Source organism: Centrocercus urophasianus, unplaced genomic scaffold, assembly GCF_019232065.1.
Source record: "Centrocercus urophasianus isolate 14NV4802_14NV808 unplaced genomic scaffold, USGS_Curo_1.0 seq_16, whole genome shotgun sequence".
Taxonomy (NCBI): domain Eukaryota; kingdom Metazoa; phylum Chordata; class Aves; order Galliformes; family Phasianidae; genus Centrocercus; species Centrocercus urophasianus.
In genome coordinates this window covers 20,686,363-20,701,220 of record NW_024884711.1, presented here as the reverse complement: position 1 = coordinate 20,701,220, position 14,858 = coordinate 20,686,363, and the positions used below count along the sequence as shown (strand labels likewise).

Here is a 14,858-nt window from a genome sequence, read left to right as displayed (position 1 = left end):
AAAAAAAAAAAAAAAAAAGAAGAAGAAGAAAAATGCAGTAATGTTTACTACAACCTGTAATGCAGTTGTTTACTTGCCATACACATGACAGTAAATTTTGCAGCTCACCAACAAGTTTTACTAGCAATATAGGTATTCTTTCAAAAATAGCTGGATAGTAACTGATGGCTAACTTTTAAAATAAAGTTCTAATTGTCCATGTATTCATATGCTGAATCCCAGTGAAAGAGAATGGAACCTGTATTGTCAACTCTTTAGGAGAATCCATCTATTATATAGATGATTCTTCTCTACAAAAAGCTTAACAACCTGTTCAAAGCCTTTGCTGTCTTCTATTGACACAGTGGAATGCATTAAGAGGGCCTGAAGAGTATACTGACATAAGCTATCAGTCTTTCCTTTCCTATTAGGTTATCCTAAAAAGACATATTCAGTGAAAATCAGTGAAAAGTGTAGTAAATCCGCAGATACAATGACATCATTAAAGACAAGAGGTAAGCCTGAAGTATTACTTTTTCTTCTCCAGCATTCATAGGTTCAAAGTCCTCACAACATCTGTTAAGGCTTCAGATGTTTGATTTTGAACTTTGTGCATAGCATAAATAATTAAGTGGCGTTACTAGTCCTTGAAAATTCCTGAAATACCTGAACAGAAGTAGTAGTAGTTTCTAATGTTCAAGACATTTAGGTTCTATGAAGAAAACAGATGCACAGGTTCTATTTCAAGAGTTTCCGTACCATAGCGTCAATGTATATCCCTTAAAGAGAACTGGGATTCCATCAGTTTGAACATTAATTTTAATTTTTTTGATTTCACACATCTAATTCATTTTCATGTCACTGCTGAGCAGAGTTATCAGTGCACATGTTAATATTAAAATACAAGGTTCAGAAAGTACAGAATATCTTCATAATGAGATATGTATATAAGTTCTCCTGGAGAGGAACAGCAATTCATACCTCAATGGGTTAATAGTTCACCCATAGTTTAAAAGAGATGGCACTTGCTTTGCCAATGACATATTTGCATTTCCAAGGAATCAGAGCAGTAAACAAGACAAGGGGAGGAGAGTTGAAACTTCTCCCGAATAAATTAAAGATTAATAACCTCTAAGGGGAAGAGACGAAGCATTTGAATGTGAATGAAAGCTGCGGCTTTCAAGAACTACGAAAAAGAATTGGCTAACTTTGCCTGCTTGTGATGCTCCCCAGTGAAAGATTGCCAAGAACATAAATAATACAAGACAATTCAGCCCCTGACCTCACAACAAATCTAAGGAGTTACACCTTGTCCGGATACATAGAAGATTAGATCAGATTTTAGAATAAGTGAATAAAACAAAAATGTATATATATTCTGTAATTCCCATCTTTTTTTGTGTCATTTTTATTTCATTTTACAGGAAGATGGTAATGAATTAAGGATGAAGTACAGAAGTTTTCAGGGTTTCTAGATAGAATCATTATTCTATTCCCTCTGCAGTTTCTAACCCTTTAGTTAGGGTCCTGGACTAATCATGCAGAATTTCCAGTCTTAGCAGACCACCATGTCAGGATATGGAAAGAGTGATACCTTCCTTTAGTTGGTGAGCATTTTGAAGGCTGGTAACACAGGACCTGAAATGAAACAGCTACATTGAATGACCGGAGTCAACCAGGAAAGTACCTTGAACTGATCAACCAAACTGAATCCTGAAGAGTACTCTTCAGAAAATACATGATATTTATATGGCTTATATATTCTTATTAGTTTCTTCCACAGTTTTCTACTTGTTGAACTGTGCTAAAATAGGACTGGACGTATTGCTGTTATTGGTAGAGCACATCTTTGTGATTTACAGGTTCTTCCGTCATTGACAAGACAATCTAGCCTAGCCTTTAGCTCATCAGATCTCAAGAAGAATGCACAGAAATCCTTACTAAGGACTTATATCTCCCCTTGTTCATGAGACATGCAACTAAAAGTTACTCTGGATCACTCATCATGATTATTTTTCTCAATATCAACAAACAAGTAAAAGCCACTGTGACACTGAAATATAGGGTAGAAAAAACATCCTGATCTTTAGAACAAGTAATATCACAAGTTGTTTTTGTAGTTTCTAGATGCCTAAATGATTTATAGACAATAGATAGAGCATTGAAGCTTTTCTGTGAGTCTTTATTTGGAATTCAGAAAGGCAAAAAAAAAAAAAAAAACTGAATATGGTATTTTCCTCCATAAGGAAAATAAAACAAACACTTGGTACTTTAAACTTTCAGAGGAAGTAAATGAATATTCTTTTCAAAGTATCTCCTGTCATTTATCCATCAAAGCTGGGAGTTTTCCCCAGGATTCCTCCAGTCATTCTACTTTTATGATAAAATGGCTATGTCAGCAGCACTAAGCCTGACATGGAGCAATACAAAGTTTTCTCTTTCTGTTCTACAAAAGATTATAGTGTTTAGAGTTCTTTGACATAGCAGATGTAAGACTGTTTAAACACAGATCTTCTCGCAAGAACTTTTAAAGTCAAAAAAGGTAAAATGACTCACTCTCCCTCCTGAGCTGAAGTCATTGGAGTCCTTCATCAAATTTACAACAGCAAAAAATGAAAGTGCTCTGAAATACTTGATTAATTACATATATTTAAAAAGATGTACTTTGTTATTTAACTTATAGGAGAGACGCTTAGATCATACAGAACAAATTCAACTAGCTGCTTTTTCTTTATGCAGCAAGATTTAGAAAAATAAATAACAAAGAAAATCAAGTTTCCATTATCTGTGTGTGTTCTTCAGTTCTCTGAATAACCCACTACTACACTGGAATACCTCATTATTTCCCATAAGACCACTCAAAGGTAAGAGAAGAATATTTCAAAGCAGAAGACTCTCAGTTCAACAATATACAAAACAAATTTTTTTGAGAATAGCATTACAGATCTGCTGGGATTCTTTTCTTCCCTCTGCAAAGACTAGGGAATGATCTTCTTATTACTACTGTTGAGCATTAGATTTCCCAACACTGAGAAATCCTGAAAATACCAAACACTGAAAGAAAAAAAAAAGAAAAAAAAAACCCACAATTTTATGCCAAGAAATAGAAACGTAGCTGAGAATCAAACCAAAAAACAAAAGAAAGATGCTTACATTAACTAGATTTCTGCTAGCACAATTAAAAGTTCTATTCTGAAAACAGAAGTGTCAAAGAAAATAAAGAGTACCTAGATGTCATTTTATTTCTAATTTATTACGGTAAATAATAAACATTATCTAAAAATATAATCCTTATTGGTAACACTGAACTGACAAATGTGTTTCGAAGTTTGCATTCCTTCATTTTATATTCTTTTTCTGTACTGGTTTAGGGCAGCACAATGGTGACCGAGTTGCGCATTTTCATTCCAAACTGGTATTAAGGGGTTGGGCAAGAAGTAATTGAACTGCCTCAAAATACTTACATTTTTTATGCTTTCAGACTTGTGGCAAACTAAACATGCTGATACCCCCTCAGGGCTGAACTGCTGCAACTATTCAGAGAAATCTATTTTCTTCAGAAACAAAAAGGAAAAATATGTTCTAGATTGCATAAAGCTGTTTTATTGATGTTTTGGGACACTAAATCATCCCGATTTAAAAAAATAAATGAAATACTTATCTACTTGCTAAATTAGCCTAAATACCCTACCTGCTTCAAATCATTTATATTTGTAGGAAGAGTATTAGTGTGATGAAAGCTAGTTCAGGTAGAAAACTTGTGATACCAATTTCAATGCCAAAGTCTCTAATTTTTCAGTCTCATAGACTGTACTCCAGGTGAGGCCTCACCAGAGCAGAGGGGCAGGATCACCTACTTTAACCTGCTGGTGACGCTTCTTTTCATGCAGCCCAGGATATGGTTGGCTTTTTAGGCTATGAGAAAACACTGCTGGCCCATGTCCAGCCTACCATCCAGCAATACCCCCAAGTCCTTTTCAGCAGGCCTGTGTTCTACCCTTTTGTCACCCAACTTGTTTTGACAGTGGGAGTTGCCATGAACCAGGTACAAGACCTCACGCTTGTCTTTATTGAAGCTTATGAGGTTCTCCTGAGTCCACTGTTGGAGCCTATAAAGGTCTGTTTGAATGGCATTCCATCCTTAAGGTGTATCATCTGCACCACACCGCTTAGTGTCATCTACAAACTTGCTGAGAATGCACTCAATCCCACTGTTGGTGTCAAAGTATTAAAGTGCACTAGTCCCAGTACTGACCACTAAGGAAGACCGCTAGTCACTGATTTATATCCAGACACTGAATCATTGATCCCTACTCTCCGGGTATGATCTTTCAACTAGTTGCTCATCTACTGAATAGTCCACCCACCAAATCCATATCTTTCAAATTTGGAGAGAAAGATGTTTTAGAGAACAGTGTCAAAGGCCTTACTGAAGTCTAGATAGATGACTTCAGTGGCTCCGCTGATGCAGTTATCCATCATAGTAAAATAATACATTATTAAAAGATTATTACAAAAAAAAAAAAAAAAAAAAAAAAAGTACACTTAAACAGATAAATAACTATCCTAAGTCTATTATTACTGTTATTAATTACTTTGTAAGTGCAACAGGAAGCAATGGACAAAGATGATTTGAAGAAATGTCTGAAGAAACTTACCACTGAATGTCAACAAGTCTCTTACAAGGAATTATTCTCAGAAAGATTTTTTAAAATCTTTTATAACACCTACTCCCAATTAAATGGCTATGAAATTTTGCCATTGCTACAGAGTAATAGTTCAAATAAATTCTGCATAAATATAAAATAAAAAGTGAATAATATCCAAACCAAGTTCTGGTACATTTTATTGGTTTATTTTCGTTTGCGAGTAGTGAGAAGCTCAATTGGAAATGCCTGAAACAGGCTGCAAAGTTTACTTGACAGTGAAAAAAGGTTGGGAGCTAGAATCTAAAACGAATGGATTTCAGGAAGCCAATATCCTGCTCTTCAGCAGCACTGCACTCTGTTGATGTCTTCCAGATAGGAAGTTACATTGTAACTGGGAAATAAACATAGATTACTTTCTCAAATACCGTCATCTTTCCAGAGGTGAAGCCTAGTTGAAGTTCTTTCCTGAACTCCTGAACACCAGGCTACAAAGATATTTTCTTCCTGCTTTGGTCTCCGTTCCTGTGGTTGTCACTCCTTCACCATTACTACACAAATGGGAACGTTTTGTCACACTCCTTACATAAAACTGTAGATTCTTACCATGACAAAAGAAGATAAGATGCACTATGAATACAGATGCTATCATGTAGAGTTCTTGACAACAAAGTTAACGCTCCCCGAAGAAATATCTGAAATAATTGATGCTTTCTAGAATAACAGAATGGTTTGGGTTGGAAAGGATCCGAAGGAGCTAGTTCCAACCCCCTATGCCATTGGCTGGGCTGCCACCCAACAGATCTGGCTTTCCCCCAACAGATCTGGCTGCCCAAGGCCTCATCCTATTAAAAACTTCCAGGGACGGGGCATCCACAGCTCCTCTGAGCAACCTGTGCCAAGACCTCACCACCCACTGAGTAAGAAATTTCTTCCTTGTACCTAATCTAAATCTACACTGTTTTAGTTTAAGACCATTTCCCCTTGCCCTGGCACTAGACTCCTGAATAAAGTTTCTCCCTATCTTTCTGTGAGCCTCTTTAAAAGAATTGTTAGAGCCATGTGCAAAGAATTTAAGTTATCAGTGAACTAACAAAGGCCACAACTATTTAAAGAAAATGAAATGATATATCATAGAGTTAACATTTATTTAAATTAATGATAAAACATAACTTCAGCCCTGTATGTTTCATTCTATAAATGACATTCACAAGAGCTCAGTACAAGCATAAAGCAAAAGGCAGCCCAGCCATCCAGCAGACTGACTTTGAAGTTCTCCAGCCTTGACCTATAACTACCTGTACTCACAGCTGTGCTGTTTTTACATCCTGCTTCATCAAAATGCTGCTCCTAGCAGATCTACAGCCCTCTTATCATTCGCTGCATTCCTCTGCTAGTGATCTCATCCCACTGGCACTAGGTACCTAGACTCATCCCATAAAGTGTCACCTGAATTACATCACGCACCAGAACAGAAACGATATGGCAAGCTCACAGATAAGAAAAAGTGATGTCTAGTGCTCTTGAGAACATATTAGCTTTGTTACTTTCAAACAGCACACAAAAACAGAGCATCTGTTCACTAAGGTATTTCTACTTTACAGTATTATTTTAGTGTTTTATTCAGAGATGTCTACAGGTGTTTAATGAAAGATTATTTCAGTTTGTCAGCAACAGTTAATACATGTTTCTTCTTCCTAAACAAACAAAAGACAGCATAGTTTTTCTGAGCCTGAATAAAAGCATCAACTGCAGTTGTCTGTAGGACTCTAAAACAGAAAAACAGATTTGGGTCACAAATATTTCAAACTGCACACCCATTTTAAACAGCTGAATAATTCGTTTGGGAATTTCTAACCATAGCATACAATAAAGTCTTTCCACCTCAAAAAAGAACAACAGATAACATAAATCCTAAGAGAAAAGCTTTGCTTTTTGGTGGCCCATGTTTTTGATGCTTTAGTTCAGTATGAGATAAGCATTTCCTGCATCAGGAAATGCTGGATATTACTTTGGGGAGAAACAACATATTTCCTGTCATTTTATCCATAAAGCATAGCACAAGCTCAGTCATTTGGGAATGTCTATCAGGTTCTTGCTATGCACTTCTTCTGATGTATGATGATGTTTCAATAAATGCAGGAGCATTATACTACTCAAGAACAAAGAAAAAAAATTATAAAACTTTCCCACACCAGGTCATTTCATGAGAACAAGAAAGGAAAAAAATATATATTCAGTGCATTTTTAGAACATCTTTGATGCCTATTTCTCCTGGAAGAATTACTGCTTTTTCTCATCCTGTTGCATCCTCATTCTTATTTTCCAATACGGATTTTATTAGCCTATTAAATCTACTGTGAAAAGTTACATCAACCAGACAGAATTGCTCCTGAAAATTAATCAAGTTCTTTCTACTTGACTGCTTTTCTACACATTTGGTGAGAAATAACTGAAGACTACAATCTGCTTGTTTACCTAGGGGAAAAAAACTTATAATACAGTAATGATGTGAGAAAATCTTTCATCCGTTTCAAAAATAGCACATTCACAATGAAAAACGCGATTACAAACACTCTCGACAAATGAAACTCTTTTCAGCAAGATAAATCACAACACTGGACCACGTAACACAAAAATACGACTTGACTCACAAAAGTTTGCCGATTTGCACGGTAATTCTAATTCCAATTCTTCTTTGAAAAGACCCTCAGAGGCTGCATGTGGAATCAAACGTTCGAAGTTTCTGCAGATGAGTTTTTACAGCACAAGTTTGCAGTTACACCTTTTGTTTCATGCCCTGGCGTACCGCACCGCACGCCGGAGCGGCCGGCTGCCTAACCTCAGCTCTCAGTGCGAGCCCGGGCAGCATCACACGCCGGCTGTGCTCGAGTTAAACGGTGCAGGTCAACGAGGCAAACTAGCATTAACTAGGTGCCAAAGCCGCGAACCGTGACAAATTCAACATAGCCCTCCTAGCTACAAGTTTGCGCCCAGCACCTCCACGACGCGCAGCCCCAAAGAGACTCAACCTCCCCCCCACAGCCCCCAGCTCCCCAGCCCTTCGATCGCGAGCAGTTCGGCCGCCCAGCGCCTCGCGAACTTACTGCAGTGCGATGCGGGAGAAGGAAGCGCACGTCCCTGGGCTGCGAGAGAGCCCGGCGCGCAGGGCAGTTGCAGGAGCCGGCCATCCAGGCAGCCGACCGCCCTCCCGACCGCGCTACCGCCGCCGCCCCCCGCCGGCTGCCGCAGCCCAGCGCGCCCAGCCCCGCAGGGCAGCCGCCGCCCTACGCTCCGCTCCCCAGCGCCGGCCGCAGAGTACCGCGGATCCCGACAGCCGCCTTCCTGCCGGGCCAGGCAGCTGCGGCTGGGCCGCGCGGTTTTAAGCGGCCGTGCGGCAGCCGATCTCCCACCCCTTTCTGGCAGGGCGGCGGGGGGGAGGGGACAGGCAGCACGCACACACACGCGCATATACACACTCCGCACGCAGCCCCTCCCGGCCCCGCGCAGCTGCGGTACCTGTTGTCCTGCGTCCGCATCCCTGGCGCGCCGCTCACCCCGCCGCCGCTTCCGCCTCGCTGCCCTTTCCCACCCGCCCGCAAATCGGACCCCTGCAACGCAACGCACCCGCAATACCCACACTACACTTACCAAAGTTTCCCCAGTCTCCCCGCCGGCAGCGGCCCTCACGCTAGCGACGAGGCAGCGGGGCTGTGACAGCGGTCGCGCAGCCGCGGGGGTACCGTGCGCAGCCCCTCCCGCGCACCTGCGCGCCGCCCGCCCGCGCCTACCTGCGCGCTGCTGCGGAGGAGCTCCCGCGCAGCTTTGGCGGTGATTGCGCTGCCAGGCTCCGGCGGGTTGGATGCTACTCCGCCGCCGCAGGCAAAGCACGCCCGGCAAGGCCGGTCCAGTGACCGGCTGCCGGTCCGGAGCCCTTCAGCAGCTGCCGGTCGTGCACGCGCGGCGAGCTTCCATTTGGGCGTCCCTAGGGAGAGAGCGGCACGAATCTCAGGGCTGCGACAGCAGCTTCGTTCCCTCTGCTTCCTCCCCCCCAAGAAGTGGGTCTCCAGCACGTGCTTGGGAATCCCCCGTAGGCAACAACAGCAGAGGTCTGCCCGTGGTGGGAATTTGCAGATCTACTTGGGAAAAAAAAAAAAAAAAAAAAAAAAAAAAAAAAAGGAAACAGCAGCAATGGCCTAAGAATTATTTTATGACAGTGCATCCCACTTATAGAATCATAGAATGACTTAGGTTGGAAGGAACCTTAAAGATCATGGAGCTCCGACACCCTGTTACCCACCAGATCAGGCTGCCCTGAGCCCCATCCAACCTAGCTTTTAACATCTCAAGGGATGAGGCATCCAGAGTCTCTGGACAGCTTGTGCCAGTGTGTCACTACCATTTGAGTAAATAATGTGCTCCTAACATCTAACCTAAATTGCTCCTATTGAGTTTAAAACCATTTCCCCTTCTCCTGTCACTATTAGGCTGTGTAAAAAGTCTGACTTCATCTTAGTTATAAGTTCCCCTCAAGTACTGGAAGACCCAGTGAGGTCTCCCCAGATCCCTCAATTCTCCAGGCTGAACAAGTCTAGCTCCTTTAGCCTTTCTTAGGTGAGGCACTCCAACTCTTCTGGAGTCATCTTCATGGCCATCCTCAGCACTCCTTCAGCATTCCTGCAGCACTCCTGCAGCTCCCAGACATGAAACAATGGATCTGATGGAACTTGGGCCAACAGCCTCCCAGTATTTTTAATGGCAGTTTGTCTTGACCAAAAGAAATCCCTCTGAAATACTAGTAAACATCTAAGTAGAGCAAACAATGCCAAACATCTATCTTCACCAAGTTTAGGTGCCTCACTAAGACTGGCCTCAGAACATCAGCTGGGATCCTGATGGTTTGCTCATTACAGTGAGCATTAATCTCTATCTAAATCCACTTTGTTGGTATATAGCACTATAAATACTTCATCCACTTCAAGCAGTCTAAATGAAATGCAGCGTACTGCTAATAACTGCGTATAATATGAAACACAGAAGTATAAAAATGAGAAACATTTTACCAGGATTTTTTTCGTAATTTCGTAATTGCATCCATTCTTCCTTTACTAAATCTACTTACAGAGAGTTTGATTTTTATATAACATGCAAGTGCTAGATTGTTTTTTGAATCTTAACAATGTAAAACATTGCCAGCCCAATTTAATTTGTAAAGATTTTTGGTTTCTTAGAGTGGGATTCCTTAATTCACCTAACTTACTGTAAGCCTTAGGCTACTGTTTGCTCTTTGTAACTTAGCTTCTACACAACAAGGTAAAAGGCACTTAAAAACTTTGGAATAGCTAGTTTCAAAAATTCATTATCTCTCCAGCTTTCTGTTTAACAAAACAGTTTGAATATTTAGATAGGCTTCAAGGGAATGTACAAGGGAAATGTTGTTTTTTTAATGTTATATAACACAATACATACATATTTCTATCATATACTAGGTTATATATGCACTCACAACTGAAGTTATGGTATGATATAACTTTGATTATGCTCAATATGCCCACAGTCTAACTATTAAAAAAAATAAAAATCCATTCTCCTCTTTTCATACACATACACACAAAATAAATAATAACAATAAAATAAAAATAATTAATGAATATAAAATAAAAATAATGACGGAAAATAATACTATTTTTGAAACATTGTTCCATAACTTGGGAAAAGGAATTCAATGAAAGGCAGTATCACAAATTTTCAGTTTTGTATTTCATACTCAGTAGTCAACCTTATAAATATCTTCTAAACAGAAGCTTGTCAGTAGCATATGGCAAGTACTTGGCTTTTGTCTTGTACATTAAATATATTGCTTTCCCTTTAAAACATGGATTTCAAGAGATTCTTTTTCTCCCAAGGAAGGAATTCAATCACAGTATATTTGAAACTCGGGTTACTAAATATGGATCAAAACATTGAAGTACAATGACTAGTTACTTAATTGTGATAAATCACTGCAGTACAACACAAAAAAAAAAAATTATAGACTGCCATAAAAGCTTGATTTAGTGGCTTGGGAGAGGGAGACTGGTTTTGAAAAACCATTTTGCCTTAAAAATTGCTTTCAAGCATTCTGAGTTACATAAGGTCATATGAGAATCAAAATTATTGGCTAAAATGAAGTTTCACAGTTACAACCATTTCTTAATGCTATGTATCACTTTCGTACAACTCACTTCAGTTGGACCTTTGTTGTTCTCTTCTACTGTGTGTTGGGACAGCATACAACTTCCACAACTTCCATTGTTATTGAAATGGACAACATCCACCAAGTTTTTGTGTATCATCGAATGTCAATTCCAGCTTTAAAGCACTAGATCTTTGCTCAAGTAGAAAAATAAACCACTTTGTTACATATTTTATTTTTCTTTGAAAAGAGGCAACCCCCATGCAGGCCAAAGCCAACTCAATACAGCAAAGCTGTAGAAGATCAACAGAAAAGATGTCAAGTTAAGGAACACTAACATTAAGATTTTTTGTTTGCACTGAAATATACTTAGGAAGGCTGCTATCCATGTGGCTAGCCTTAGAATTAGGTGTATAGTGTGTGCAGTTCTGAAAACAGGTCAATTCAATGGGTGATGGATGAATGGATAGACAGATGGAATACAGACAGAGCTTCCTCAGCCTGGAGCTCAAAGTCTGATTGAGAGTAGCATATTCATGTCAGCAGCTTCGGTCTGGTTTCAGTTCTAGGAGCAGCACGTTGCCTATAATCTCCTCTCTTTCTTTATTCAAGCATATACCACAGAAATATTAAAATACACAGAAAGTTTGACCATTAACGGCTCATTCTCTCACAGGACAGAAAATAATTGATACTGAGGACCCCCAGCCAGAATTGAAAAATAATAAACTTATTATAGATTATTTGGCCTATGTTTGAATATTTATTTAAATTGTGTTACTAGGAATGACTTTAGGTTGCTCATTTAATATGCCTTTATCACGAACTGAGAGACCTAAGCTTTTTACCATTTGTGAAAGAAATAAATTTAGTATAAATAAAAGCATCTTTCACTCACTAAATTCTGCGCTTCGTGTATTTTCAACAGGAAATGTCAATATACACTAGGAGTATACTGTTTCCTCCCTGAAATACTATTTCATTAGTGAGATTAATGTATAATACTGAAATTATTCTTATATCTGTTGGTTTATCACTGATATTTGGGTACATTTGCTTAATTCACTAACTACTACAGGTCAGTCAGTCTTGTTTCTGACTCTAGGAGAATCCTGGTGTGAATCCTCTCGGAACACATTTGGAGACACACGAAGGAGAACAGGAATGGTCAACATGAATTTACCAATACTGTCTACATACGCAGTTTTCTCCTTTATTGCTCCTATTTTAAAGATAGATCTCATTCTAAAGCCATCTTATCTCAATGGGAAGATTTTCAGAGATATAAATGGGCAATGAGTTTACAAGCTCATTAATCTACATGTAAAGTTCAACTTATTTCAGCTGTACGCAGGAATGAGCCTTTAGTCATAGTAAGTGAGAAATGTTTATTCAGTCTGAAAAGTCTATTTGGTTAAAGATTATCTAAGAAGCAGATATCTGCTAACTCATTCATCCTTAAACACTGTAATATAAAAGACTATAACTATACTCTATAAATTCTTTAATATTCGGCTTGGCTGGAGCTAAGGGGCAAAATGCATTTACTGTATATTTCTGATGTAGCATGATAGCAGTGACATGCAAAATTTTTTCACTACACTTCATTGTATATATAGGCAGGATATCTAAAAGAAGTATCTGGCTAACTGTCATTAAAGAATGATATTTATGAAATATCTCCCAGATGGCTTTATATTTGAAAAGATTATTTAAAAACATTAATAATTATCTGTATGTTTACTGAACTGTCTCAACTACGCAAAAAGACATAGCATGTCCTTAAACATTTGTTGAATCTGAACACATATTTGGGAATCACTACTTAACATTCAAGAACCAAGGTAAGTTATTATAGGAAGGCTTTGTTTCATTTTAAATGTAATTAATCAGCAATCTAAGTGTAATATATTCTCTGGAAAAGAGTAATCATTTCACAGTCCTGATGGCCTGAATTATTAGATGTTATTAGTTCACTATATGCACCCTGCACAAAGATCATTCCTGTTAATAAATACAAAATTAAAAACACGTTGATGAGTTCTTGGTTTTTGTTGTCTTGATTTGTTGTCTTATTCTCTGTTCTCCAAATTTTCTCTGAATTGTGCTTTGCATAGGTTTCTTACATTTAATGTCATACCTGCATATGTACTTCCTACAGGTACATCAAAGAAAGGCAGCAGTGGCTTGCCATGTCTCAATAAATATATACATAAATACACAGCTGATATTTTTAAGAATCATATGCCTACAATATTTGTGTAAGAGCAAACAGAAGAGAAATGAGAAAATCTATTTTTTCCTTAATTTATGTGTTGACACAGGTTGTATACAACAGAATATACATGATAAGAGGAAGTGCAGAATTTTAACAGATTGTTAAAAATATGTTAACAAAGCTTTTATGATAGAGAGGAAAAGTGCAGAACTTACAAAGACAATAGCTGACTGAAGATCTAAGGAACCAGTAATGAAGAGGGAAACAGAAGGATTCATGGAATTACAACGAAAATAGAAACAGTAAAAATGGTAAACTTCCACATTCTTGAAGCACAAGGTAAAGAACAGAGAGAACAAGAAACAAAGTACTAACAGGATTTCAAAATTCCTAGTATTCAAAAAATGCCATGTATGAAATAAGCATTAGAAAGAGAACAAAAATACACATTCCAGCATTCAAATTTTCACTAATTGGTCTGCAGTTTTAGAACAAACTCTTTTGCAACTCTATATACCCATGTTGTATTCACAGTAGCTTTATGGGGATGCCTATAAGAACAGAAATGTTATTAAAAATCAAAAATTCTTGTTTTCTTTTCCCTGCCCTCTCTCCACACACAAATTCTTTAAAATCCTTACAGTGATTTTGTACTTCATTTTCTGGTACACCTGTTATACTTTTCTTGGAACAGAAAGAGAAAAATTAAGCTTACAACAATTGGCAGAAAGATGACAAAAAAATAAAAAAAGTAAAGGAAAAATAAAATTTTGCTTAAGTTGTTAATGAAGAGGTCACCAGGACTCTTCAAAAGTAAACTTTCATTTGTTTTATTGCAATAGAGAAATAAGAGAAATCAAAAGTGGCAAATAGCAGGTAGCTAGAATCTGTCCTGTAGTCTTTATATTGCAGATTATTCCGTTGTTATTGGTCAAAAAGATGATTTTATTTTCTCCTTCTGAAGTTAGATTTCTGATCTATCAGCAGAATATATCTACTCTAAACACCTGAACAATATATTTTATAATATTGCCTTAAAAGATATTTTGCTGTATCTAAAAATAGACTAGATCCTTAAAAATCTGCCTGATGCACCTCATACTGCTCTTTCAGCCATCAGTGACTTATCTTAAAACGTGTATACTTATTATACACATCAACTTTCCATTGTGAATCCTTTAGATAACTTGCTTTATATATATATATATAATTTTTTTTTTAATTAATAAGCCCTTTTGTACTTCCTACTAAATAATATCATTAAAATACTTGTATTTGTTATGTGATCATTTATGTTGTTATGTTATGTTGGTATGATTTGTTTTATGTGATGTTCTACATGCAGTTGAAATTATGTATAAAAAAACCCATTTTCCACTGACTTCTCTGGAAATAAATACAGATTCCAGGGGTATATTTAGCATTTTGTCATCTTTTGCTCTTGTATTTTATTTTACAGAACATGCTATTTAATTGCTAAGCTCTATTCTATTTGCACTATTGTCAGAGCTACCAATTAGATAATTCTAGAGTTACACCACATAAATAAGTTTAAAATAGTCATTATTTTTAGAGAGTAACAAGATCCTCTGAGAAAAGCATTTAGAGGATTGCTTAGATATATTTCAGTTCTGTGCTGGCCCACTAGTTAACTGATATTTGGGATCTATGCACATAAAAGCAGCACTGTGATTTAAGACTGATTTTTAAAGTCCTCAAACAAACAAACCAACCTGAAGTATTTAGTCAATTTTTTTTTCCCCCTCTGGGTAACAAAAATACTACTTTTAAAAACAACCACAGCTTCTTTTTTTTTTTTTTTTTTTTTTTTTTTTTTTTT

General features: G+C 37.8%; 1 protein-coding gene across 1 annotated transcript in view; it reads right to left on the bottom strand.

Annotated features, from left to right (window-relative positions):
* The window catches only part of DGKB (diacylglycerol kinase beta), a 326,408-nt gene extending 318,596 nt beyond the window's left edge, over nt 1-7,812 (bottom strand). Inside the window, exon 1 of the mRNA XM_042816926.1 lies at nt 7,733-7,812. The gene's annotated coding sequence lies outside the window, so the exon portion shown is untranslated. The remainder of the gene's footprint in view (nt 1-7,732) is intronic.
* Nucleotides 7,813-14,858: the final 7,046 nt, after the last annotated feature.